The 27,111-nt window shown below is 37.3% G+C and overlaps 1 pseudogene; it reads left to right on the forward strand.

Moving 5' to 3' along the window:
* The first annotated feature begins 1,929 nt into the window (after positions 1-1,929).
* On the forward strand, positions 1,930-25,715 carry LOC134470817 (solute carrier family 5 member 4-like; annotated as a pseudogene).
* Positions 25,716-27,111: the final 1,396 nt, after the last annotated feature.

The following is a 27,111-nucleotide window of genomic DNA, read 5'->3' on the forward strand; positions in this document are numbered from 1 at the left end:
TAGATTCAATCTGTCACACTACTCTCTTCCCAGCTATCTTCACAGAACCCCATTTGGTTGTGGCAGCCAATGTTAGAACACAGAGCTGCCACCATTATCACTAGGATTTTTTTATTGTCATCTGGGCTCTTGGAATACTGCTAAAAGTAAATGGGTCTAGGCCAAACAGGAAATGTAAGCATCAGAAAAGAGAATGCTGGAGTTCCAGGTATTTTTTACTAACCTATATTTATCATCTTGTCTCCCTCAAAAAAATTTTTTATATTGCAGAAAGGTCCAGTACTACTTAAAGATGACTAAATAATATTATAAGATCAACCAGGGCTCAGGGTTGAATATCATTTAGAGACAGAAGGTCAGTCTAAAGGACTAGATAGTTTTTGGGCGACAAGAAAATATATCAATTTCTTTTATAATCAGAAATAAAATGAATGTAACCTAACATAGATTATATTTTTCTCAAATTTGATATTGTTATAAAAAAGAATTTTAATACACAAGTATTACAGAAAAGCCCTAAAAGCATAAGTACCCATCAGTCATGAATGTCATTGTCTAATGCTGAATTAAGTGTAAGTCAATACAAGCATGAAAGTTCAAAGATACGGCAAATTGAAAGAATCTAAGCCAGTAGGAACATATTCTCTGTGATTCCATTTGTAAGTCTGGGGAAAACGGATCAACCATCATTGAGATGGTCTCTGTGATTAGCTGGTGGTGTACAGTAAACCTAGATAGAGGGAGAATTCCCCAGTGGCATGTAAAAGGTTATTAGGGTCAAGGATAGGGTGACTAATATGATTAAATAATATTCACAAAGGCATATAACTATCACAAAACAAAGGAAATGGAATACTTTAAATATAGGTAGTTAATGATGTTTCTGTTACCCCACAATAAGAGAATTATATAAAACAGATGACATAAAAATTACAAAGTTTCACAGTGAGGGCTAATGATAGGATAACACTGCTCTGGATAATACTAGAAATAAGGAAAGCAGAGATGATTTAGATGAAAGATTTTCCAGTTGGAGTTGGGATTTGAGATGACCACAGCTGAACTGACCACTCAGCCTGTGTGTCCAGCTGATGGGGACCAGGACTTTCTGTTCCTCATAGATCTTTTCCTAGTAATGAGATTCCATGAGTGCCTCTGTGGACTGAGGAAAGAAAGAGCTTCATCCCAGGCAAATGCAGTGCACCTGAACCAGGTCTAACAAGGAGCTACTAGGTTTTTACCATTTTAACAGAGGAGTAAGTGTTCTTGTCTCACTTTGCAAAGGATCTGAAGCCCTGTGACAGTATCATGGCCACTGCCACAGGACAGTGATGATCAGTATTATCCTCAGACTGGAGCCCAGTGATAGTCAGAGAAGCTAATTTGCCAGACATGGAGCCAGAAAATCAGTCAGAGATCTCTGAGTCTCAAATGCTACCACCATGTTTGAGGAGTTTTGTGGCTATCCTGGGAGCTTATGGTACGGTTCACATCATAGTCCTTTCCACTATTAGGGGACTACACACCTAGGAGATGGTGACCTTCCGTTCTGGGGTCTGGAAACTCAGGGTACCTGAGTCAGCAAAATGCATCCAGGACCTAGAGGCGGGAGAAACATGAACTGTTAAATTTATATCTAGATAAAAAAGCAAAAAGCAAAGCATCATAGTCTTCCCATGCCCTTCCCTTTCCCTGTATCTGTCACCAGTGCAGCACATATGAATGAGGAGGGTAAGCAGGAGAAAAGGCTGAGTCCTGATGGAGCCTTGCATCCTGTGCCCTTCAGCTGGGCAGGCCTTTCTTCAAGTCTGTCCCCATACTCTATGAGGAAGAGGATACATTTATGAAAATTACATTCCTTGTACCTTTCTGATCACACCTAGCTCGGCCTTCTCTAAGGATGTCAGAGGGCTGCTTAGGGATGGGACTATGACAAAGGGCTTCATGATCTGGGAGGTCATAGTTGTGATCCTTAAGAAGTGTCCCAAACAGGCCACGTGGCTCATGCCAGCTCCAAACACCTCTGTCCTCCTCAGGAAAGGGCCTCAAGTGCCTCCTGGTGTACAAGTCCAAGTACACCATTTTGTAAAATGGGGGCCAGAGTCTGTCAGAGAAAATTCAGCCTACCCACTCCCCTGCCTCAAGACTAGTTTAGGGAGTTCTTGTGTGGCCTTCCCATTGCCTCAGGGCAGGTTTTTGTTCTACTCAGACTCCTTTAGGGATGAGTCTGTCCATGGCTCCCTTGACAGTTCATTGATCAGGACTGAGGTGGTATTTCTGACGTAAATTACTCATAGATCAGGATCAAGATGATTATAAAATTTCTGATTTTATTAAGATGTAGGACATTGGCCAACTTATCCCTCCACCAAAAAAAGAAAATCTCTATCAAGAGATCTTTTCCTACCTGGGCTATGAATTTAATTTTGAAATAAATGGAAATCTAATTTGTGGGAGACAACTCCAGTAACTCCCTTTGAATCCAAAACAATTGCTGTGACTTTGAATACTTGGAGACTCATTTCCTTATAATGATATGTAAAAGGCTGGCTAGGGTATTTCCTTCTCACTTCAATTGGCTCTGAGCATTGCAAATAAAGCTCACTAAGGTGCTAATATGCAAAATCTATAGCCATCAGACAGACCTGTTTCCTCTCATAGTGTTCTCCACAGTACAGGACTGAGCATGTGTTGTGTTAGAGCACATAGCTCCTGGAATGTCAACTGGGTAAAGCCTCAAGATAAGAGGCTATGACTCCCCAGGGCACAAGAGTTTGCATATCAGAAACCAAAGCAATAGCCCTAAAACAATTTCACTGCTACCCTAATTGGATTATGTAAATTGATCCTTCTGCATATCTTTATCTCTATAATTTACAGAGATGCCCATCTTGCATCTGACCAGCTAGTTCAAGTTACTCACATAATTCCCCACCATCCTCACTGTCACTCACCCCTGAGCCACCCCCCTTCTTCACAAGGTAATAAATTCTAGGAGAAGTGTAGGATCAAGGCCCTTGTCCGCATGTCCTCACAAGGACTGGATTTAGGACCCCTTGACTGCCCTTATCTTGGAATATGTCTTGGTGTTTTTACTCTCACTGTGGGTCGCATTGGTGGTGGTAGATTGGGATTCTCTTGCTAGGATTCCAATGACGTCTCAATGGGATTACAAATATAACCTTTTGGATTGTGAGGAAAACTAGAAAAAGGATTACAGTACTTGGATGACTGAACTCGATATTTGGGTTTAAAATACTATTTAAACATTTTATTGTTCTCCTTGCAATATACTAATAAAGTATTTTCTATATGCTATTTCTATATTTTATGAGTCATGTGTTTACTTTACCCTCTTACAGTTTATCTCTTAAGATGCCCCAGAGAGATTTACCTGTCATATCTGTTGGTCAGAAGAGTTAATTCTTTAAGCTCAAGTATCACTTTTCTAGGAATCTGAAGTCATTTCTAAGAGGTACATATTAACTTTTATATATTCTGAGTTTTCCTGGGGGTCCACACCTTTAAAAGATGGTGTACTACATTCCAGTATTGGGGGTTATCAGTAAATAAGAGCTGGGGAAAGAGATAAGAGATAGAGTGTATTATTTGAAAGACAAAGTAGGTACAGGACTAATTATGTTACACATTGTGGCAATGACTGAGAACTCCAAGTAGAAAGCTGAAAAGGTTCCACAGTGGGTAAAACAGAAGGGTTTAGTCAGGCTCTCAAGAGCTGGGGTGTTTTTATGATCTGTCAGTGTTTCTGCAGATTTGACCATAACAGTTACTCCAGTACCTGTACCAGTCCATAACTTACAGTAATCTACACTTCTGAACTCTGTACTTGCCTGTAGGAAGACTTTTGAATCACATTATTTACAGAAAATTACTTCTGAGTAAAATGACAAAGGCATTTGAGACAGTGAGTCCCAGCTTTATTTTAATGTAGTCTAGAAAATATGGTAGGAGGTCACTGGCAATTGAGTTTGAAATAGACAAATATGAGCTTCCTGAGCTAATGTGATTGAGTTTGCAGACATGTTTGATAAAAGTCTGAGATGCACTGTAAACTTTTGGTCCATGTCATTATTTAAATATGAAGTGTTTCCCAAAGATTTATGTGCTGGGAGTTTGATCTTCAGTACAGCAATGTTGAGGTAGAGCATAGAGCTGATGATTGGATCTTAACTGCACTGATAAACTTTATTGATAAATTGATAAATTCTTACCTATTAGGTTATTATGAGTTGGGGTCTCTTTGGAGTAAGTAGGCCACTGGGTACATGCTTTAGAAGAGTACGTGTTTGATATTCTGTCACCTGCCTTTTCCTTTCTGGCTCTTTCAAGACCCAGCTCTGCTTTCTGGTTTCCCCAAGAGAAGCAGCTTTCTCTTTCCACATACTTCTGCCATGCTGTTTCTGCCTCACTTCAGGCCTAAAGCAATGGAGCTATCAGATAAGAAACTGAAGCCATGAGCTAAAATAATTATTCTTTTAAACTGTTTATGTCAGGTATTTGATCAGAGTAATAGCAAGCTAAGTTACTCAGTTGCTTGGAGACAACTATAGACTGAATCAATTAAATGTTTCAAAGCAGGCTGATGGGAAACTACATTGAAAGTCAGATGACAGGTTGGGAGGATCAAACATAGCAGATAGATAGCAGCTGGGCTACAGAGGTTCCCTGAGATAGTCACTTAGAATTCAACATAATACAGTGTGGGCCAAACAGAGGGAGATGAATGCTCTCATCCCAAGAAGAAATTAAGGTGAGAAGAACCAATCAAACGTACAGTCCTGGTGCTATTATTGGAACAGCTAATGGTTCGGTGCTTCCTGAGCCATCCAAGGTCCCATCACTGGAGGCACAGTCACACTGAGGTCGGGGGGTTGGCCAGCCAAACAGAGAGCTGAGCTGGTGGGGAGCCTGCATCAACCTGTAGTGAGTGATGGGAGTGGAGCCACTCCATGGAAAGGGGGGCTCTGGCAGATGATATTCTGGGACCAGGCAGGACTGGCAAGTACAAGGGGCAGCAGTGACTTCAGTCAGTTGTTCCCTTCTGAATGGGATTGGTGGAGTGAGCTAGGCCTGGGTCACATGACCTGGCTGAGACCCAATAGGTTATCCGAACTCAATTCCCTATGGCAGTGGTGCACACTAATGCAGTGAAGCTTCAGAAGTTTGACTAACCCAGAGGGGAGGTGATGCAGAGTAATACAGTGCAGGCCTCAGTAACTTGACTGATCCAGAGGGGAGGGGTCAGCCTATGCTACCTGTTTGCAACTCACTAGCACACTGCAGTGGGAAGGGTCCTCTAGCCAGCGTGCTTCAGAAGAATTATAACCAACAAAGTAAGAAACTGGGGCCTCCTAAAAGAAACAAAAAAGATGGGAAGAGGAAGCAACAACAAAAAGTCCCAACCCTCACAACATTGACCCGGGACAGGTAAATAAAAAGAGAATGAGAACAGCAAACATGCAATATAGGACATGGCACCAGTGGACATAAAAAGATATGTTCAGGACCTCATAGATGAGTTCAAAAGTGAAATATTTAGCCAAAGAAAGCAAGATATAAATAGATTAATAAAAAAAGATGCTAAGCACCCCTCAAGAAGACACAGACAGAAGAAGGGAAGAACTCAAAAAAGGAGAGAATCATTTGGTGAAGAATATAAACAAAATATAGAACACATGAAGCAGATTCAAAGAGATTACCAGACAATTAAAATCTCTACGAAAAGATGGCAAATCTGCTTAAAAGAAACTAAGGATAGATGATCCAAACTGGAAGATAGGCAGAGGAGGAGCTGGGCGGATCTGGAGTGCCTGCATCAGCCCCTTCCTTTGTCTGGAGGACTGTGAATATCTCTGCAAGAAGGGAGGGATCGCAGGTTCCTGAGGCACCTTGGCCTGTGGTGAGTGCTCAGCACACTCTGCCCAAATCTCAGACTGTTCCAGACCCCCCAGGCTTCCAGGTGCAGTGAAGTGGAGCAGTGGGTTAGAGGCCACTACATCCGCCTCCCCATCCCGGCTGCACTTGGAGGTCTGCTGAGCTTCCGACGGGTGGGCGGGCCCACACTATCCCCTGAGCCCAGCCTGTTATGCTGCCACGCCTAGCCATCGGTGTACAGAGGAGGAGCTGGGTGGTTCTGAGGTGCCTGCATCCGCCTCTCCGTGTGTCAGGAGGACTGTGGATATCTCGGCCCACACTGTTTGGGTCCCTCCAGGTTTCCAGGTGCACTGAAGGGGAGAGGTGGGTTTGAGGTCTCTACATCCGCCTCCCCATCCCGGTTGCACTTGGAGAACTGCTGAGCTCTCGACGGGTGAGCCGGCCCACACTATCCTCCCCCCACCTAGCCCAGCCTGTTTGCTGCCATGCCTAGCCATCGGTGTGCAGAGGAGGAGCTGGGCAGATCTAGGGTGCGTGTATGGGCCTCTCTGTGTGTCTGGAGGACTGTGGATATCTCTGCAAGCAGGGAGGGATCACAGGCTCCTGAGGCACCATGGCCTGTGGTGAGTACCCTAACCCAGCTGCGATTAAAGAGCTGTGGAGCTTCCAAGGGGCAGGTGGGCGCACAGTGTCCCTGAGGCCCAGCTTGTCTGGAACTGCGGAGTTCTGAGCAGGCAGAGGAGGGCCATTGGTTCTGCAGGCCCAATGGCTTGGGGTAGCATGGTGCCAGAGTCTCAGTAGCTGCAAACACAGAAGGGGATATTGAACAGATCCTGAGGAAGCTATCAAATAACACTTGAAACACAGAAATATAGGAAAATGACAAAACGAAAGACCAAATTACAACCTCAAACCTCCAGCCCATCTCAAGAAATCCTAGGAGGAATGTATTTAGAAGAAAATATATCCCATCCACCTCATATATTGGACACAATAGATACTGAAATTGACAAGCAACTCCAGGAAGCTTTAAAGAAATTCAAACTCGAAATAATCTCCCAGATAAAAGAAGAAATGATAAAAGAAATGAAAGAGATTCTAAATAGATGTAAAGAAACCACAGATAAAAAATTGGAGGAACTAAACAAAAAGATAGAATCCCTAGACGAGCAATATAAGAAACAAACAGAATACATAATGCAGATGCACAGAGATATACAGTAAATTAAAAACTCCACTGAAAGTTGTAAAAACCGCCTTAATGAAAGTGAAGATAGAATTTCAGACCTTGAAGACAGGATTGCAGCTAGTGAACAGGAAAGGAAAGATCTTTTAAAAATAACAAGGAATCAGGAAACAACAATTCAACAACTGCAAGACGATGCAAAGAAGAATAACATAAGAATGATAGGGATTAATGAAAAAGAAGGAGACAACATAAAGGATATCAAGAGGATATTTAGAGAAGTAATAGCTGAAAATTTCCCAAGCATGAGATCAGAAACTGACATCAGGATCAGTGAAGCATATAGAACTCCAAACAGTCATAACCAAAATAAAACTACACCCAGACATATAATAATCACCATCCCAGAAATCCAACACAAGAATAGATTATTAAAAGCTGTCAGAGAGAAAAGACAGATTACTTATAAAGGAAAACCTATCAGAATCACAGCAGACTTCTCATCACAAACAATAAAGTCAAGAAGAGCATGGAGTGAAGTATTCCAGATCCTAAAGCAAAATGATTTCCAACCTAGACTGATATATCCTGAAAAACTATCATTCAAAATAGATGGTGAAATACGATACTTCCATGACAAAGAACAGCTGAAGAACTTCATGAACACCAAACCAACCCTGCAAAAAATATTGAAAGACAGTTTAGATACACAAAGGAAAAAACCACTAAGCAAAGCAAATAATTAAACAGAACAGAAAGATAAAGATGCAGCAGCAGAGAGATAAGATTCCTACAATTAACCAGCATTTAACAGTAATAACCATTAATGTAAATGGTCTCAATGCACCAATCAAAAGAAACAGACTAGCAGAATGGATCAAGAAACAAAATCCAACCATATGCTGTTTACAGGAAACCCAGCTAACCCAGGAGGATACTCACAGACTGAAAGTCAAAGGATGGAAAACAATTCTTCATTCAGCAGGAATCCAAAAAAAGGCAGGAGTAGCCATTCTGTTTGCAGACAACGTGAACTTTAAACGAACAATGACAATAAAGGACAAAGAAGGTCACTACATACTCCTAAGGGGAAAACTCCAAGAGGAAGAGATAACTATCTTAAATATATACGCACCAAACTCCAGAGAACCCAGTTATATAAAACAATTATTAACAGAAATGAAAACTCAAATTATCAGTAACACAATTGTAACAGGAGACCTTAATACGCCATTGACACCAAGGGACAGATCAACCAGACAGAAAATGAGCAAAGAAATAACAGAACTGAATCATACCTGTGAACAAATGGGTTTGATAGACATATACAGAATGTTCCACCCAACAACATCAGAATACACATTCTTCTCAGCAGTACATGGATCATTTTATAAAATAGACCATGTATTAGCTCACAGAACATATTTAAACAAATGCAAAAGAGCTGAAATCATCCCTTGCATGTTATCAGATCATAGCGCTCTGAAATTAGAAATTAATGATAAAAGATACTGCAAAAATCCCGCAAACACATGGAAACTGAATAACACACTCTTGAGTAATCAGTGGGTCACAGAAGAAATTAAACAATACCTAAAAGAAAATGAAGATGCAGATACAACTTACCGGAATCTGTGGGATGCAATGAAAGCCGTCCTGAGAGGAAAACTTATTGCACTGAATTCCCACATCAGGAAAACAGAACGAATACAAATAAATAACTTGATGCTACACCTCAAACAGCTAGAAAAAGAAGAGCAAGTCAAGCTCAAAGCCAAAAGAAGAGAGGAAATTATAAAAATCAGAGCAGAAATCAATGCAATAGAGACTAAGAAAACAATCCAAAGAATCAACGAATCAAAGAGTTAGTTCTTTGAAAGAATAAATAAAATCGATAAGCCCCTAGCCAACCTTATTTAAAAAAGGGAAGAAAAAGCTCAAATTCATGCAATAAGAAATGAAAAAGGTGAAATCACTACAGACCCAATAGAAATACAGAAGATCATCAACACCTATTTCGAAAACCTCTACTCTCAAAAGTTTGATAACACAGAAGAAATAGACAGATTCTTAGAAGCATATGAAGTGCCAAAGCTAGATCAAGAGGATGTAAAACTGTTGAATAACCCAACATCTGTTAATGAAATTGAAAATGTAATTAAGTCCTTACCCACCAAGAAGAGCCCAGGCCCAGATGGATTCACTGCAGAATCCTACAAGAAATACAAAGAAGACCTAATGCCGACACTCCTCAAACTATTCAATGAAATTGAAAGGGAAGCAATCCTTCCTAAGTCATTCCTGGAAGCACATATTACTCTAATACCAAAACCTGAGAAAGACCCAACTAAAAAAGAGAACTATAGACCGATCTCCCTAATGAACACAGATGCAAAAATCCTCAATAAAATATTGGCAAATAGGATCCAGCAAATCATCAAGAAGATTATACACCATGACCAAGTGGGATTCATCCCAGGAATGCAAGGATGGTTCAACATACGCAAATCAATAAATGTAATCCACCATATCAATAAAGCCAAAAATAAGAATCACATGATCATTTCTATAGATGCAGAAAAAGCCTTCAATAAGGTCCAACATTTATTCATGATAAAAACTTTACAGAAAATTGGAATAGATGGTCTTTACCTCAATATAATAAAGGCCATTTATGACAAACCAACAGCCAGCATCATACTAAATGGCCAAAAATTGAAAGCCTTTACTTTAAAATCAGGCACAAGCCAAGGGTGTCCTTTATCACCACTCCTATTTAATATAGTACTGGAAGTACTAGCCAGAGCAATTAGGCAAGAAAGAGAAATAAAAGCGGTAAAGATAGGAAAAGAAGAAGTTAAATTATCATTGTTTGCAGATGACATGATACTCTACATAGAAGACCCCCTAAACTCCATTGAAAGACTCTTAGATACAATAAATAAATTCAGTAATGTGGCTGGATACAAAATCAATACTCAGAAATCAATAGCATTCCTATACACGAACAACAAAATCACAGAGAGGGAAATAAGAGAAACTGGACTATTCACATTAGCAAGCAAAAAAATGAAATATTTAGGAATTACTCTTATGAAAGAAGTGAAAGACTTATACAGTGAAAATTATAATACACTGAAAAAGGAAATTGAAGATGATCTCAGAAAATGGAAAGACATCCCTTGCTCATGCATAGGAAGAACAAACATTGTGAAGATGGCCATTCTCCCAAAACTCTTATACAGATTCAATGCAATCCCAATAGAAATACCATCAACATACCTTATAGATCTAGAGAAATCACTCCTAAATTTCATCTGGAACCAGAAGAGACTTAGAATCACAAAGGCAATTCTAAGCAGCAAAGACAAAGCAGGAGGCATCACAATCCCTGACTTGAAGTTATACTACAGAGCAACAGTAGTAAAATCAACATGGTATTGGAATCAAAACAGAGCTGAAGATCAATGGAGTAGATTAGAAGATACAACCACAACTACAAACACACTCAACCACCTTATCTTTGATAAAGGAGCCAAGCAGGTTCACGGGAAGAACGACAGTCTCTTTAATAAATGGTGCTGGAAAAACTGGCTCTCCATTTGCCGAAAACTAAAGCTAGACCCATGTCTATCACCATGTACTAAATTAAAATCTAAATGGGTCAAAGATCTGAATATTAAAACAGAAACACTAAATCTATTGGAAGACAAATTGGGTAGAAACCTTGGAGACATAGGAGTAGGTAGAGAATTCATGAACGGGACTCAAACCGCATGGGAAATACTTCCCAGAATCAATAACTGGGACCACTTCTTATTAAAAAGTTTCTGCATGTCAAAAGAAATCTCCAGCATAGTGAAAAGAAAACCCACAAACTGGGAAAAGATTTTAGTGAACTTTCTCTCAGACAAGGGACTCTTGTCTAAAACATATAAAGAATTAAAGAAACTCAGATCTCCAAAATTCAAAGATCCAATCCAAAAATGGGCATCTGAGATGAATACGCAATTCTCAGATGAAGAAATGCAAATGGCAAATAAATACATGAAAAAATGCTCATCATCATTGGTCATTAGAGAAATGCAAATTAAAACCACACTGAGATACCATCTCACTCCTGAAAGAATGGCCAGGATCAAGAAAACCAACAACAAATGCTGGAGAGGCTGTGGGGAAAAAGGAACTCTCCTGCACTGTTGGTGGGAGTGTAGACTGGTACAGCCTTTGTGGAGGTCTGTCTGGAGATTTCTCAAAAAGTTGGGATTGGAAATACCATTTATTCCAGCTATTTCACTTCTAGAAATATTCCAAGAAGAACTGAAAGCATCATACCACAGTGATATATGTGCACCTATGTTTATAGCAGCACAATTTGTAATCGCCAGATCTTGGAAACAACACAATTGTCCATCAACTGAGGAATGGATAAAAAAGTTGTGGTATTTCTTACAATGGAGTATTATTCAGCTATAAAGAAGGATCACATTGAGATATTTATCAATAAATGGGCACAGCTTGAGACCATACTCATAAGTGAAATAAATCAATCTCACATGTATGAATACTGAATAGTTTCCCTAATGTAAGTAATGATTCAAATATATAAAAATATGTGGTAATCATGATTCCCCATTATGTGGCCTTGAAGCCTTATAAAATTTTCACTTATTAATTAGAAAGGCTTTATTCTGGGCTTCTTGATATGGAAATATTTGAAGCTATAGTATATGAAGTTTTATCCAAATATTTCAAGGAAAAAGACAGACACTATGGTAACTACTATTAAGTCGGGTTATTTGGTGGTGAAGCACAAGGTTGCTGAAACAGTCATGCTTTGACCTCTATTGTTATATTGTTATGTCCTGTTTTAACTCAATCTCTCCCTTATTCTTTAAAAAAAATATTTAGTTATTTCTTATGTTTGTTTTAATTAAGGGGAAAAATTTTAAAAATTAGGATATATAATAGTAACTCTTTTTGATTTCCTATTAACTTGTTTTGAAGTCCTGTAATACTCCCACGATCTTGTTTTGACTGATTAGACTCTGTTCCATTCTGTGCGATAGTATCAAGTTTGAGGGTATAGGCAACTACTTTGAAGGCAATAAGATTCACTAAGATGCCCTTTCTGGTTTGACTATTGTCTCCTTTGGAAGTCCTGTAATGTTTACAATGCCTAAGTTTTATTGGTCTTGTTCTCTACTGTTTTGTACAGCTTTATAATATCTAATGAGATAGACAATTCTTTTTAAGGAAACAAGAGACAACGTTGATAACCATTGTTGATAACCTTGTACTCTGTTCTACATCATGTGCTATGTCTATCCTTGGTTTTGACTGACAGCTTTGTTTTGCCATATTTGACTTTATTCTCTCCCCCCCCCAAAAAGTAATAAGAACTAAGGAGTAATAAAATCCAAAATGTGTAAAGTTTGTTGTAAAAAAGAGAGGGGGAAAAAGAGCTCTAACGGATATAACAGCAAGTGTGTTTAGGGGTGTTAAATAGCTGACTATATTAATGTTTTTGGATCATTGAACACAGCTGTTTGCAGTCTCTCTGTTTGAATGTCCACTTTGTATTCTTTGATACTGTGATTTGAGCAACTATTTCCAAGATGATAATATGTAATCTATTAACAGGTGATTTCTTACTGTTTTGGTTTTTTTTTTTTTTGTAGTTCTGTATTATGTGTACCCTTACACCACTTTGTTTTATTTTGTGTTTTTCTCTTTTTCCTCTTAAATAAAATTTTTTAAAAAACTGGAGGACAGTTTTGCAATGTGGAATTATAAAGAGGAAAACTTTGTTAAAATAACAAGGAAACAAGCAGTAACAATACAAAGGCTAGAAGATGACAAGAGGATCTAGAACTTGAGAATAAAGAATGTGAATGAAGAAACAGGGGTACAAACAAAAGAACTACAAAGTCTATTCACAGAAATAGTTAAGGAAAACTTTCCACACATAGGAAAAGGAAATGGTATTCAGATGTATGAGGCATACAGAACTCCAGCCATCTACAACCAAAACAGAACTACACCCAGACATATAATAATCAAGATCCCAGAAATTTAATATAAGAACAGAATATTAAAAGCTGTTAGAGACAAGAAACAGATAACCTATAAAGGAAGGCTCATCAGAATAACGGCAGACTTCTCGACACAAACCATCAAGTCAAGAAGAGCCTGGAGTGAAATATTCCAAGCCCTGAAAGAAAATAACCTCCAACCCAGATTGACATACCCTGATAAACTGTCTCTAGAAATTAATGGAGAAACAAGATGCTTCTAAGACAAAGAAGAACTTGGAAAATTCGCAACCACCAATCCAACTCACAGAATAATGCATGGCCTTCTAGAGAGAGAGAAAAGTACTAGGATTCCAGGAACAGTGGCAGACAGGCCTCAATGAATGGAGCAGAAAACAGAATGCATAAGACAAGCAGACAACTGACAGCAAAGAAAAGAGCATAACAGAAATAAAGCAGAGAAGGTTGGTTATAATCTCTAATACAGATGGCCTTGATACACTAATTTAAAACAAAAAAAAAAGAACTACACATGGAATAGATCAGGAGGCAGGGTCCACCAAGATGCTATTTATAGGAAATGTAATTAACATGAAAAGTGTACATGGACTGAAAATCAAATATGATAAAATAATGCTCTATGTAACAGAGAACCAAAGAGTAATAGGGGCAACTAGGCCAGTATTTGTGGATAGATTAGAAACACAGGCTTTACTAGGTAAAAAAATACAATTAGAGAACCACTTACATAAATAGCAGGTTGCCCCTCCTCAATTTAAAACCAAGGGTCTTGGTCAAACCCAAAAATGCAGTGTGTCCTGGGGAAGTAAAAGGGGAGGGAGATTCTTAAAAATGATGGCAGAAGGTATTGTTAATAGTGTATCAGGATTTAAAACACATATTACTCACACCACTTTGCTAAGATAGATTTTATTCTATTTTATAGATTCTCTTCTCTCCCACTTTGTCTACTTGCATTAGATTTGAGGACACAGACAGCTATCCCAAAAGCATCAGGATATAGCACAGTAATCATCTTTAATTTCCTATTATCTTAATCTGAAGCTCTGTATGACTTATACTGTTTTACCATGACTGATCTTAGTTAAATCTGGTTTGTTTGAGTGCTGTTTGGTATTGACAGATTTTATTCAAAACTGATACGATTGCCAGTATCAAGTCTGAGAGTATAGGCAACTACACTGAAGATAACAAGACTATGATACACATTCTGGTTTGGTAACTGCCTGCTTTTGAAGTCCTATACTATATACAAAGTTGTGTTTTTATTAATACTGTTATGTACTGATATATTCAATTATACTATGTCTGATGATATAACCAATTCTATTGAAGATAACAAGAGACAACACAGGAACTATGGTAGAACTCTTTGTACAACGGTCTTATATGTCTTTTTCATTTCATGTGTTTATAGGAATATGTTTTGTTTTGTTTTGCTTTGTTTTGTTTCTCCCTCTAATATACAAAAGATAGAAATACATGTTAAGACTCATGCATGTGTAGCATCTGTAAACAGTTTGTGAGAACAGATCTTATGACACATGATGAAATGAACACATACTTTGAAGAAAAAAGAAACACTGAGGTACCAAGTGCTGATCCTGGAGTGTCATAATGTGAAACCCAGCAATCGTATTATTCTTTATTCAGAGTGATATTAGCTTGCTTGGGTTTGTCCAGTCTCAACATAATTGAAGATATGGATAACTGCATGTATGTTTAAGTGTATAGGATTGATAACCATATTTCTAAGTTTTTGTTGGATAGTTGAACAGAACTGTTTGCAGCCTCGCTGTTTGAATTCCCACTTTCTACGTTCCACTTTTGTATCTTGAACAACTATTTGTAAAAGGACAGTATGTAAACATTAACTAGTGATTTCTTACTGTTTATTTTTTCTCTGATCGTATGTATTATTTCTACCCATTTTCTGTTCTGTTGAGTCTTTCTTTAAATAAAATCTTAAAAAAAGAAAGTCCGATGACAGTAATTACTACTATTGAAATTTTCCCTTTAAAATATACTTTCTAATATTTCCATCACCACCTTTGTCTCGAGAAAGAAGCAGTCACAGATCGCTCTGATATCTGCATTAGGAAGTAGGTGGCTGCACAGGACGATAGCAAGGCTAATTATGGGAATAAAAACTAAACAAGATAGTAAAGCAGTGAAACAGAAATACAGGTAGACAGAATACAAAACAAAGCTACTTCTCAACCACAATGCCACTTTTAGTGCACATTTTAAACACTGAATTTTTTTTGTGTGAAATGCTCAAAGCTCTCCAGAGGAAGAAGTAATGTGGCACTTAACCTAGCTGCCACCAACCTCAGGGCCACTGAACTTGGAAGTTTACCCACTGAGAAGTAGAGATTCAGACACTGAGATCTTCACATATGGTAAGATCTCCCTGATCCTGAGCACTCTGAGAATCCTGAGTCACAGAGAAACAGGAGAACTGCAGTGGAGCTGAAAGTGATTACTGCTGGCCTGGAAGGGCCAAGCTCAGGCTTTTGTCTCCTTGGCTCAAGCCACTGATGGGATCATGTGCCAGAGAGAGACTTGACAGACTGAGATAAAGTTAAAAATGGTGAACACTGGGGACGGTAAGAGTCTTATTTCATCAGTACCATACAAGTTGGGAAGTACAACCTAAAAAAAAAAAATGCAGAATATTGTAGCTACCAGGATCCATGAGTATTGGGAGAACAAAAGACTGCCAGACAGGTATTAGCTGGAGCTGTCCCTTTTCCAACCACAGCTTTATGGGTCTGAGGGAGATGGGGAGCACTGCAACACAGCTGGGAGCTGAAAGTCCAAGAGAGAAAAATAGGGTGGATCTTGCTACATACACCATGACAGGTGTGCAGCTTGGGTACTGTGGCTGAGACACACCTGTGAGTAGTGCTGTGTCTGCTTCAGAGACAGAGACAGATATGAACGCTGGAAGGCTGACTGAGACCACCAGAGAATGGCTCAAGCGGCATGCCATGGTTCCTGAGAACACTAGAGGTCCCCAAAACATAGTATTCTAACTACAGCAGCATTGACATCATACTCTGAAATATTCATCCTAGCCAACAGAGCAGGATAGCTGTATTCTTTTATTCTTTTTACTTATTCTTCTCTTCTTTTTTATGGTTTATTGTTATTTCTTTTTATGTAAAGCATATATGTGTGTATTAACTTTCTGTTTAGCTACATAACACTTTATGCTGTGTAATCATATACTTCTACACCAAATGTTGCTTCTTTAGGATATCAAAATTTGTCAGTTCAGTAATAGAATACTGACCTCTTATCTCAACTCCCATTTACACTTTCTTCTTTACTTTCACTATGTCCTTAACACAACTTCTGTCTCTCTGCTCTCCTCTCCTTTTCTTTTTTTCTTGTCTTCATATTTTTGTCTTCTCTCTTTCTCCCATTAATATTACTCTGACTATAATTAGTATTGAATTTTCTCTAAGTTACTTTATTCTCTCCCTGAATTTTCATAGGATAGCAAAATGATAAAGACTTATTTAAACAAATCTTCAATTACCCAATAATACATTGTTAGCTTCTCAAGTGTTTATATTACTGCTTTACTTGGCCCTCCCAAAACAGTGCTAGGAGCTAAGCCTAACATCCAGAGAAGAGTAAGGAAATTTTCTCACAGAGACGCTATTTCTACATTCCCTAATGGAAACACAGCTCCGCTGCAAAATCAACAGAGACAAAAGAATGAAAACAAAAGAATGAAAAATCTTACTTTAACTTGTTACAGCCTAAAAGCAGACAACGTAATCCTATTAGACAAAGTTGACTTCGAGTCAAACTTAGAAAAAAGACACTCACTATATATTGGTAAATGGACCAATTCACCAAGAATAGTTAATAATTATAAATATAGATACACTGATTGCTGGCACACTCAACTATATAAACAAACCCTACTTGACATAAAAGGACACATAAACACCTATACATTCAGTGAGAGAAGGAATAAAACAAGTGTGTACACTTTCACTGCTTCTGTTTAATATAATAATTGAAACCTAGAGAAATCATGCAAAATGAAGAAAAAAATACAATTATAAAAAGAAGTCAAATTATCCTATTTGCAGATTATATCAGCATTTCTATAGAAGACCTCAAAAATACACCAGAAGTTTTATAAATCTGAAAAACAAAGCCAGTGAAGTGACAAGACAAAAAAAAAACACAAAATAACAAGAGAATCCTATATACTAACAATGAATTAATGAGAAAGAAATCAAGAAGTCGATTGTATTCACAGTAATTTCAAAACAATTAAATTCAAAGTAATCTGCCTAACAAAGGAAGTGAGAAACCTCTACAATGGAAACTAAACTATAGAACACTGAAGAAAGAAATTGAAAAGACACTTAAAAAAGGAAAGACATCACTTGTTCATGGATCAGAAAATCAATGTAAAAATGGCAGTATTGCCAAAAAAAGATTTATAGAATCAATGCAATCCTGATTAAAATACCAATGTCATACTGCACAGAAATAGAAAAAACAATCTTACAATTCATAAAAAGCTCTAAAAGACCCATAATAGACAAAGCAATACTGAGCAAAAGGAGAATCCCAGAGGGATCACAGTATTAGACTTCAAGCTACACTGCAAAGCCATAGTAACAAGAACAAACATGGAACTGATACAGAAAAAGAAAGACATGCACACCAATGGAATACAACAGAAAACACAAAAATAAATACATCTTACTTTTTACTAAGAGGCCAAGATCACACACTGGAGAAAAGAGAGTCTTTTTAACAAATAGTGCCAGGGAAAGTGGGTTCCCACATACACAAGGCTGAAACTAGATTCCTATCTCTGACCCAGTACTAAAATTGTCATAATGATCAAAGACCTACTTACAAAACAGAAGCTCCTGGAAGATAATATAGAGAAAATACTTTGCAAAAGTAGCAGCAATGAATCCCTGAATAGGACTCCTAAAAGACAAAAATTAATATACAAATCAACAAGTGAGATTACATCAAAATAAAAAGCATTTGCAAATCAACAGAATAAGTAGGGAATGCACTATTAGGGAAAACGTTGCTAACTAATCTTCAGAGGATTAATATATAGACTATTTAAACAAATCCAAAATTCATACCACAGCACTAGCCCAATAAAAAAGTGGGCTAAATAGATACTTTTCAAAAAAGAAAGTGCAAGTCACAAATAAGTATCTGAGAAAACATTTTTATCTATTACAGGATAATGTAATCTATTACCTAGATTACATTGTGATTCCATCTCATACCAGTCAGTGACTATTATCAAGCATATAAAACAGAATAGATGCTGGCAAGGATGTAGGAGAAAATGATCCTTCTTAACTGTGTCGGAAGGAATTGATTTCAACCACTATTGAAATAAATATGGAGAGGTCATGAAAAACTAAACATTGAAATGACACTTGATCCAGATATACCCCTCCTGCATACATCCCCCCAAAACAGGATGCTATAGTGGCACATGCATATCCATATTTATAGTGACACTATGCATACTATGCTAACCTATGGAAATAGCCTTAGTGTCAATAAATATATTAATAGGTGAAGCAATATACCCACAACAGAATATTATTCAGCCATAAAGGTAAATGAAATCATGTCATTTTCAGGAAAATGGGTAGCACTAGAGATCATCATATTCAGGAAATTATATATACTTTCTCTTACATGAAAAACCAACTAAGCCAGTGTGGTCGGGCACGCCTGGAATTTCAGCTCTCAGGAAGCCAAGGTAGGAGGATCTTTGCCAGTTTGAGACAAGCCTGGGCTACAAAGAGAGCCCAAGCCCAACCTAAACTTCATAGTGAGACCCTGTCTCAAAAAGACAAAAATAAATACATAGATAGATAATAAAAGACATGCGAGGAAACTGGGATGTAGACTATTGAAGATGAAGATCAGAGGGCATGGGAAGGAAAAAGAGAAGATGAGGATTTACAAAAGATCAAGATATGGTAATGCATGTAACAATTTACCAAAATTAACTTCACCACTTTATTATATTATAAACTTTACTACAAAAGCCAAAAGAGGGTTTATTTCTATAGAGAGAGTCCATCAAACAGTGTTGCATTCACTATATTTTCTCAGCAAGGGATTATTTCGCTTTACTTAAATACTGAAATCAAATAACTGACATCCCTTCTTATTGTAGCATTGCAGTAAAGAATATAGGGGTAAATAAAGGCAGGGAACAGCCAAATAATTGCACGAATTTAATTACTCCCCTTATGGGAAACTGCACACCAGATGCAAAAACATGAGAAATGCAGAAATTATAATGTTACATGTAGAAATAATATTACAAAACATTATCTTAACAATAACCAAAAAGACATTTTTTGTGGGCAAGATTTAAAAGAGAACAAAAGAATTTTTCAAAAAAAAAGTCACTGAAGTGTTACTATAGGTAACTATTTACCAATTTTTGATGTAAGCAAAAAAATCCTTCAAGATATTGTGCAACTGTCACTCCATTCAGGGGCAGTCACCCAATTGACCACCAGAAATGACATTTCTTAGATGTAAATGCACAGCACTGGATAAATGTGAGCAGTTTGAGGACCTAGTTCCCTGAGTAGTGTTGTTTCTTTCAAGAATTCGCTGCTTCTGAAAGAACTTGTTCTCTGTTGTCTTTCTGAAGGATGGGATAAACTCTCTTTGCTCTGATTCGCTGGCCCTGCAGACCAAGGGCAGCTCTTCCCCCATAGCCAATAGCTAAGAGAACTACAGGGATAAGACACAGTGGAGGTTCTGTTTCGGGCAAAAAGGTGACCAAATCTATAGTATTGAATTCAAAGACAAACATTCAATTTTCAGGCAAATGATTTTCCTCCCCACCCCCATCTTGTCTCCTTCTCTAACGTTTGTGGATTATGCCTGACTGAGCCCTGCTCACTGAATTCACCCCTGTATCTCTCCTTAGATATAGTGGCCTGTGTTGTACCTTCTGAATGTATGAAACTCTATGGCACTGAAATTGGCTGCACTAATTATGCCTACCCTGTACTGGTACTGGAACTGATGCCTGCTGGTAAGAAATATTTATGCTCAGCCTTGAAGCCTGGGCAGATAGGTGGGCTAAGAAGAGGAATATGAAATAATCCTCGATAATTCTTCCTTCCATTAATTTAATTCTAGTAATTGAACATTTCTTAAGCACTTCCCTCAGGCTGTCAGCAATATGGTGGTCCTGGAGAGTAAAAATATGAGAAGTTTGTGTTAGAAGCATCTTTACTTCTCCAGGTTCAGAATTCCTGTCAATTAACTCAGTCAAAAATATTTTAATGGCCTATTTGTCAATAAAAGAATTATATAGCCATAAATGTATAATCTCAGAGAACTAGAAGTTGATTATTTATTTTGCATTTTTAGGCCAATGATACCCAAACAACATATTTCAATCTACTTAATTTATATCTACTTATTAAGTGTATTTTGCAGACACTGCTTTGGTGGTTAGTTCAATGAAACAAGCACAAATTCTTATATACTTTGAAATGCATATTACACTTTTACCAGAGAGAAAATAAGTCACATCTATGAAATAAGTAAATGATAAGGATTTCAGAATGTCATTATTATTGTGGTGAACTAAAACAAAACAGGACATGAAACAAACATGAGCAGGTGATTTTGCACCATATGCCCATCAAAGTTAGGTAACAGTTCTGTGACATCTCTCTTCCCTGGACATTTTCAGGATGCAAGGAACATGACCCAAAAACATGGCCTCACATGCACCCCATCCTATCCTGCACAAGGAGCCTAAAAATCATTAGTAATGAACAGAAAGTACTGAAGTGTGAAGTTCCAGTAATGCTTCAAAACCCAAATATTGGTCCAAGAGCTCATCAGCAGTGCCATCTACTAGGCCTCTTCAGCTCTCTCAGTCTTTAGGAAGCCCAGAGTTTCCAAAAAGAAATGAGACTGGATTATTTTCTCTCTTCCAAAATAACTTTCCAGTAGATGACATCTAGGTTAATATTTAGAACTAAATTTATTTGATTATTCTTGAATCACCAGGAAATATACAGAAAATACCACATGCTGATATATGTCCATAATAATGATGCTAGCTAATCAAAGTTTCATATAATATGCTTACTTATGAATGTTTTCCATGTTAGCAAAGCACTTGTAGAATATGGCACCCAGTTTCTAACTAGTATTTGAATGCTCTCCTGGCCCTAGGACTTCGAGGCCTGATGCTGTCAGTCATGTTGGCCTTCTTAATAAGCTCCCTGTCCTTCTTGTTCAACAGCACCAGCACCCTCTTCACCATAGACATCTACACCAAGGTGCATAAGCAGGCATCAGAAAAAGAGCTCCTGATAGCTGGACAGTGAGAGAACCCTGATTTCCACCAAGGAAGAGTAGAGACAAACATGAGCTCTAGCTCCCCAGCCTTTGGCTTTAACATAGAGTTCTATGTGGGGGAAGTATCATTAGAAAATATTTATTTCATTTAACATTATGGTCTTAAGGTGCATCCATTTTCCTACAAGTGCCTTAAGTTTATTGTTTATGGCAGAGTGGTATTCCATTGTGTGGAAACACTGTGTTTACTTACCTCTATCATCTTTTGATGGACATGTAGGCTTCTTCCAATATTTAGCTATTATGAATTCTGCTGCTATAAACATGTCTGCATTATGTACTGCAACAGAGGAGTTTATCCATAACTACATTCACACAGGACTGGCCCATGATGCAAATGGACAGACTCAGGGCAGGCACCAGTTCCACTAAGGGGACCTCTGAGCAGCCTGGGAAAGTTGATGGCAGTGAGATGGAAGGAAACAACCAAAAACCTTGTAAAACATAGTCTCAGTTTCCCTTCATGATTTTTTAAATATAATCTGTATATCCACAGCCTTTTTAATTTTAAAGACAAAAAAAGCAAAATTTCAAAACAAGGTAACAATGGTTAAATATATTACTAGGAAATTTAAAACTCCATTGAAAGCTGACAAAACTGCTTGAAGAAACTAAGGATAGATTACCCAAACTGGAGGACAGATTCGCAATGTGGAATCATGAAAGGAAAAATTTCTTTAAAATAACAAGGAAACAAGCAGTAACAAATCAAAGGCTAGAAGAAGACAAGAGGATCTAGAACTTAAGAATAAATAATGTGAATGAAGAAGCAGTGGTACAAACAAAGGAACTACAAAGGCTATTCACAGAAATAATTAAGAAAAATTTTCCAAGCATAGGAAAAGGAAATGATATTCAGATGTATGAGGCATACAGAACTCCAGCCACCTACAACCAAAACAGAACTACATCCAGGCATATAATAATCAAGATCCCAGAAATTCAATATAAGAAAAGAATATTAAAAGCTGTTAGAGACAAGAAACAGATTACCAATAAAGGAAGCCCCTTCAAAATCATGACAAACTTCTTGACACAGATAATCAAATCAAGAAGAGCTTGGAGCAAAGTATTCCAAGCCCTGAAAGAAAATAACCTCCAGCCCAGATTTATGTACTCTGAAAAACTGTCCCTAGAATGCAGGAAGAGAGGGAAAAACAGTAAAGCATTTGTTTCTGTGGGCGAGAAGATGCTGGACTAGAACTCATGAGTTCCAAGATACAGGACTCCCACTAAGAGCTATGTGATCTTGGGCACCAAGATTTTCTTTTCCTGTTTTATCTAATGCCTACAGTTCTTCAGAACATGAATATGAAAAAGCAGTATCTTTTAAAATTCCTGCTTCCCAGAACTTATGCCTTTGTGAGGAAAATGGACAATTAAATGTACAATCCATCAGCTGATCAAAATTTCTAGAAAATCAAAGCAGTATGAAAAGATGGTGACAATTTAACCAAAGTCTCAAGGAATACTTCTGAGCAAATGGAATTTAAGCAGAATTCTGAAGGGAGTGTGAGGGAGCCTCATGATTCTCTGGTGAAAGAACCCTAAATGATCCATTCCTCTGGCATCAAAGGCATTTCTGAGCCTATATCTTTGTTACATATTTAAATAACTTTATTTTCTACTGTGCTACCTGTCAGTCTGCTACTTGTCAATTCTGTGATTTCCATTTTCCTAGGTGTTTCAGAATGGACAGCTGGTTCATTATCTGTGATCACCTTCTACCTACTGTAGGCCAACATTTGTAGCTGTCTTCCTGTTTGCCATCATCTATTGAAGTCAGAGAAAAGTGCATGGATTTGTTGACAACAAAGAATAAGGCTGACCCATGGAAACTAGTAATAAGATCCTAGGATTTTAAGAATATCTAACAGCTTTTTACCATTCACCAATATGTTAACCAAATCTTTCTACATTCTAGAATACTTGAGTAGTATAATGTATAAAATAGCATTTCTTGCCAGTGCGTTTGGCCATTAGGATTACAAGCTATTTTAATTCTAATCTATGCAAACAGGCTTAGTTTCCCTTAAGCTATGAAAGAACAGAAATAGAAAGTGTGATATGTATTTCTAACTGGTTTAATAATTGCATGTGAGAATTATTAATCAACTGATGACATTTCAAATGTTTTATGAATGGTCTTTAATCTCAGAAATGAATATATTCTCACCAATTATGAGCAACAAACTATTTAAATTTTATTAACAGATAATCATTAGACATAGTATGGAATCACAAAAGGTCAAGGAGGTTGATTTTGTTTGGAAAACCAGTGAAAGAGCTCAAAAATGGGTTTAAAACTTAAGCACAATGGAGATGCTTATAATGCTTTTGTTTAACATTTAAATCATTTTGCTTTCCTACAGACTGTTTACCATCCTGCTACTTATCATCAATATTCTGTGGGTCCCATTAATGCAAGCGTCTCAAAATGGACAACTGTTCCATTATATGAATTCAGTTTCTAGCTACATTGGGCTCCCAGTTGCAGCGTCTTCATACTGGCCATCTTCTATAAGAGAGTCAATGAACAGGTAAGTGAAAACTGGAAAAACTGTTCCCCACCAGAGTGAAAAGAAATAGTTCTCTACTAAGACAGGGCAATAATTCCTTCAGCTGAGCATGATGGCTCCTGCTTATAGTCCTAGCCTCTTGGGAGCTATGGAAGGAAGATAATTTGAGGCCAGTAGAAAAAAGCTTTCTTTCTAACTGTGGATACAATTCAAGACCCATTTCAAATTCAGTTGTGGTGAGCCACAGCTCCTGATCCTTAAAAATGTGTGTTTTACACTTTAAAATATGTAAATTTATAATTCATACTCGTCCGCAGCTCTTATGTTTCCTACCAATTGTTTCAGACCCTCAAGGCACGGTGGTGAGGAAAATAAGTGGGTGGGACATAGCCTCAGGATTCAATAAGGTCTCTTTAATGTTAGATTATTGTGACCTTAAGTAAATTAAGTGACACTGTTGTATCAAAATAATGATACTGCTAGTTTAATACACTGTTGGGAGGATCAAATTAGATGAATGCGTAAAATGTTTTAAAGAAAACTTACCACATTAATAAGTATTCAAATATGTTGTTATTTGATGTAAGACAATAATTGATTCTGGTGAGCTATTTTCATTTAATTGCTTAACTATTTCTGTTAGACTTATTACTATAATTTTCAGAGAGGAACAAGTGCAAAGAGCCTAATATCTACATACTTGCAATGTCATACATATTAAGTGGGTTTTAGGGATTCAGACTTAATCATCCTCCACCCAAAGGGCATATTCCTAGTGTCCATAGTAAACTGTTTTCCTAAAATAGAGCATGTGGACTGCTCATTCAGCAGCACATATACTAAAATATATCATGTGAAGAACAGAACAAAGGGCGAAATTTTCCCACCACCATCAACATCTCAGAGACCCTAAATGATTTCCATTGTCAAGAACTTTATAGAGCTCTCAAACTTCCTAATGTTAGCTGAAATTTACCCATTGAAAATTGTATAATATGTCATACTTCATTAAAGGTCAAGAAAAATTTCAGCTTTGATCAGAGTAGACAACAGATGGAGTATGAAAATATGAGGTGATGAGTTTGTGAAATTAATTTCATGATTCATAATATATACATTAAGATATAATCTAACAATTCCTAAAAATGTACACAATTCTTATTTTTAATTAAAAATGTATAAGATTATCAAAAAGCACAATGATACTTCAGAACTACAGAAGTCAAAAACCCATGAAGACACAGACACATCTGCAAATTTTCTTGCTTTAAAAAATGTGTGTTCATGTTAACCATTTATTGTTCCTTCAGTTGAAAAAGTGAGGAGGATAGTAATTATGATTTATTCAAATAATAGCCTCATCTTTTCTTTTAAAATTATTTTGCTATTATTTTCTTTTCAGGGAACCTTCTAGGGTCTAACGTTTGGAATTGTGCTGGGCCTATTCGTATGATTACAGAATTTGCCTATGGAACAGGAACTTGTTTGGCTGCCAGTGACTGTCCTGAGATTATCTGTGGAGTGCACTACATGTATTTTGCCATCATTCTCTTTGGTGTGTCCACAGTGATCATCGTAGGAATTTCACTTCTAACAAAACCAATTCCTGATATTCATGTGAGTGACATATGACTACATGCTCATTCAAAAGTAGGAGTTCTTTGCTATCTAAGGCTGAAACAAGTATACAACTCTCAGATTAATGGTCTCATTACACCACTAGAGCCAGAAGCACCCTAAGGCTATCATTCAGTCACTAGACTTAACAATTTTGCACATGTTATAGGTGAAGCACCAGGAAATTGAGAAGTAAGAGATTGTGAAAAGAGACTTAAAATATATTTTCACAATGCACTTGGCAGAACCATCTACACCACTATTTAAAAATAGCAGTGTGAGAGTACTTAGTTTTACTTAAAAGACTGGAAACACCTCACTGAGCCAATTTGGAGATAGTTTAAATTTCATGCACAATGTGAACATTGGCACAGACATTTTAAGAAATGCACAGCAACATGCAGCAAGAAAAGGAAAAACGGCTGAACATGGTGTTGCACACCTATAATTTCAGTCAATGCTTGAGAGGCTGAAGCAGGAGAACCCCAGAGTTCAAGGCCAGCATAGGCTACATGAGAGAAAAAATACCGAAAAGAAAAGTGAAATTATGACAATGGCATTCATGTTTAATTTTTCACATTAGCTAGCATATTCGACCTGAATAATGACCTGTTATGAGAACGTGGAGAAATTTCCACAGTCCATAGTTGTTAGGGAACGCAAAATTTTATAAATTGCAAGAGAGCAATTGGGCACTGACCATTGTTAAACTCTCGTGTGTGTGTGTGTGTGTGTGTGTGTGTGTGTGTGTGTGGTAACAGAGATCAAACTCACAACCTTGCACTTACCAGGCAGACACTTATGCCTCTGAGCTAAATCCCCAGCCATAAATTCTCATGCTTAACAAACCAACAACTCCATTTTAGTAATTTATATAGACACATTATACATTCAGGAAAATGTATTCAAACAGAAAAACATGGGAACAATACAGATTGTCACCAGTAACAGAAGAGTACACAATGAGGGAAGGCCATTTAACTCTCTTTTAAAATTTCATAATGTCTTAACTAGGGAAAAATCTCATACAGAATATTATAGTAACATATAATAACACTTTTAGAATAAATTACATGTAGGCATACATCCATTTGCCTAAACATTAAATAAAACGTAAGGCACGTCTATAGTTTCCAAAGACACTGTCTCTGAAAGAAGGACATCATAAAGGCCTGGCAAATGTTTGCCATTACAAAGATAATACTTATTTACTAATATCACTTGAATTTATTAGTAACATATATAGCTTTGTACATCTTGTGTTTATCAATATAATCTTTGCGTATTTCCTTGAGGAGTAGCTAATAGATAATGCATGAATGGGGATCCTGAAGCAAAAAGTGATTAAAATCATTTTACCAAAGAGTTTCAACAGAATTTTTTTAAAAAGGGTACAAGCAATACAGAATTT

The sequence above is a fragment of the Cavia porcellus genome, unplaced genomic scaffold (genome assembly GCF_034190915.1).
Source record: "Cavia porcellus strain 051 isolate PalLab524CR breed Dunkin Hartley unplaced genomic scaffold, mCavPor4.1 scaffold_16, whole genome shotgun sequence".
NCBI lineage: Eukaryota > Metazoa > Chordata > Mammalia > Rodentia > Caviidae > Cavia > Cavia porcellus.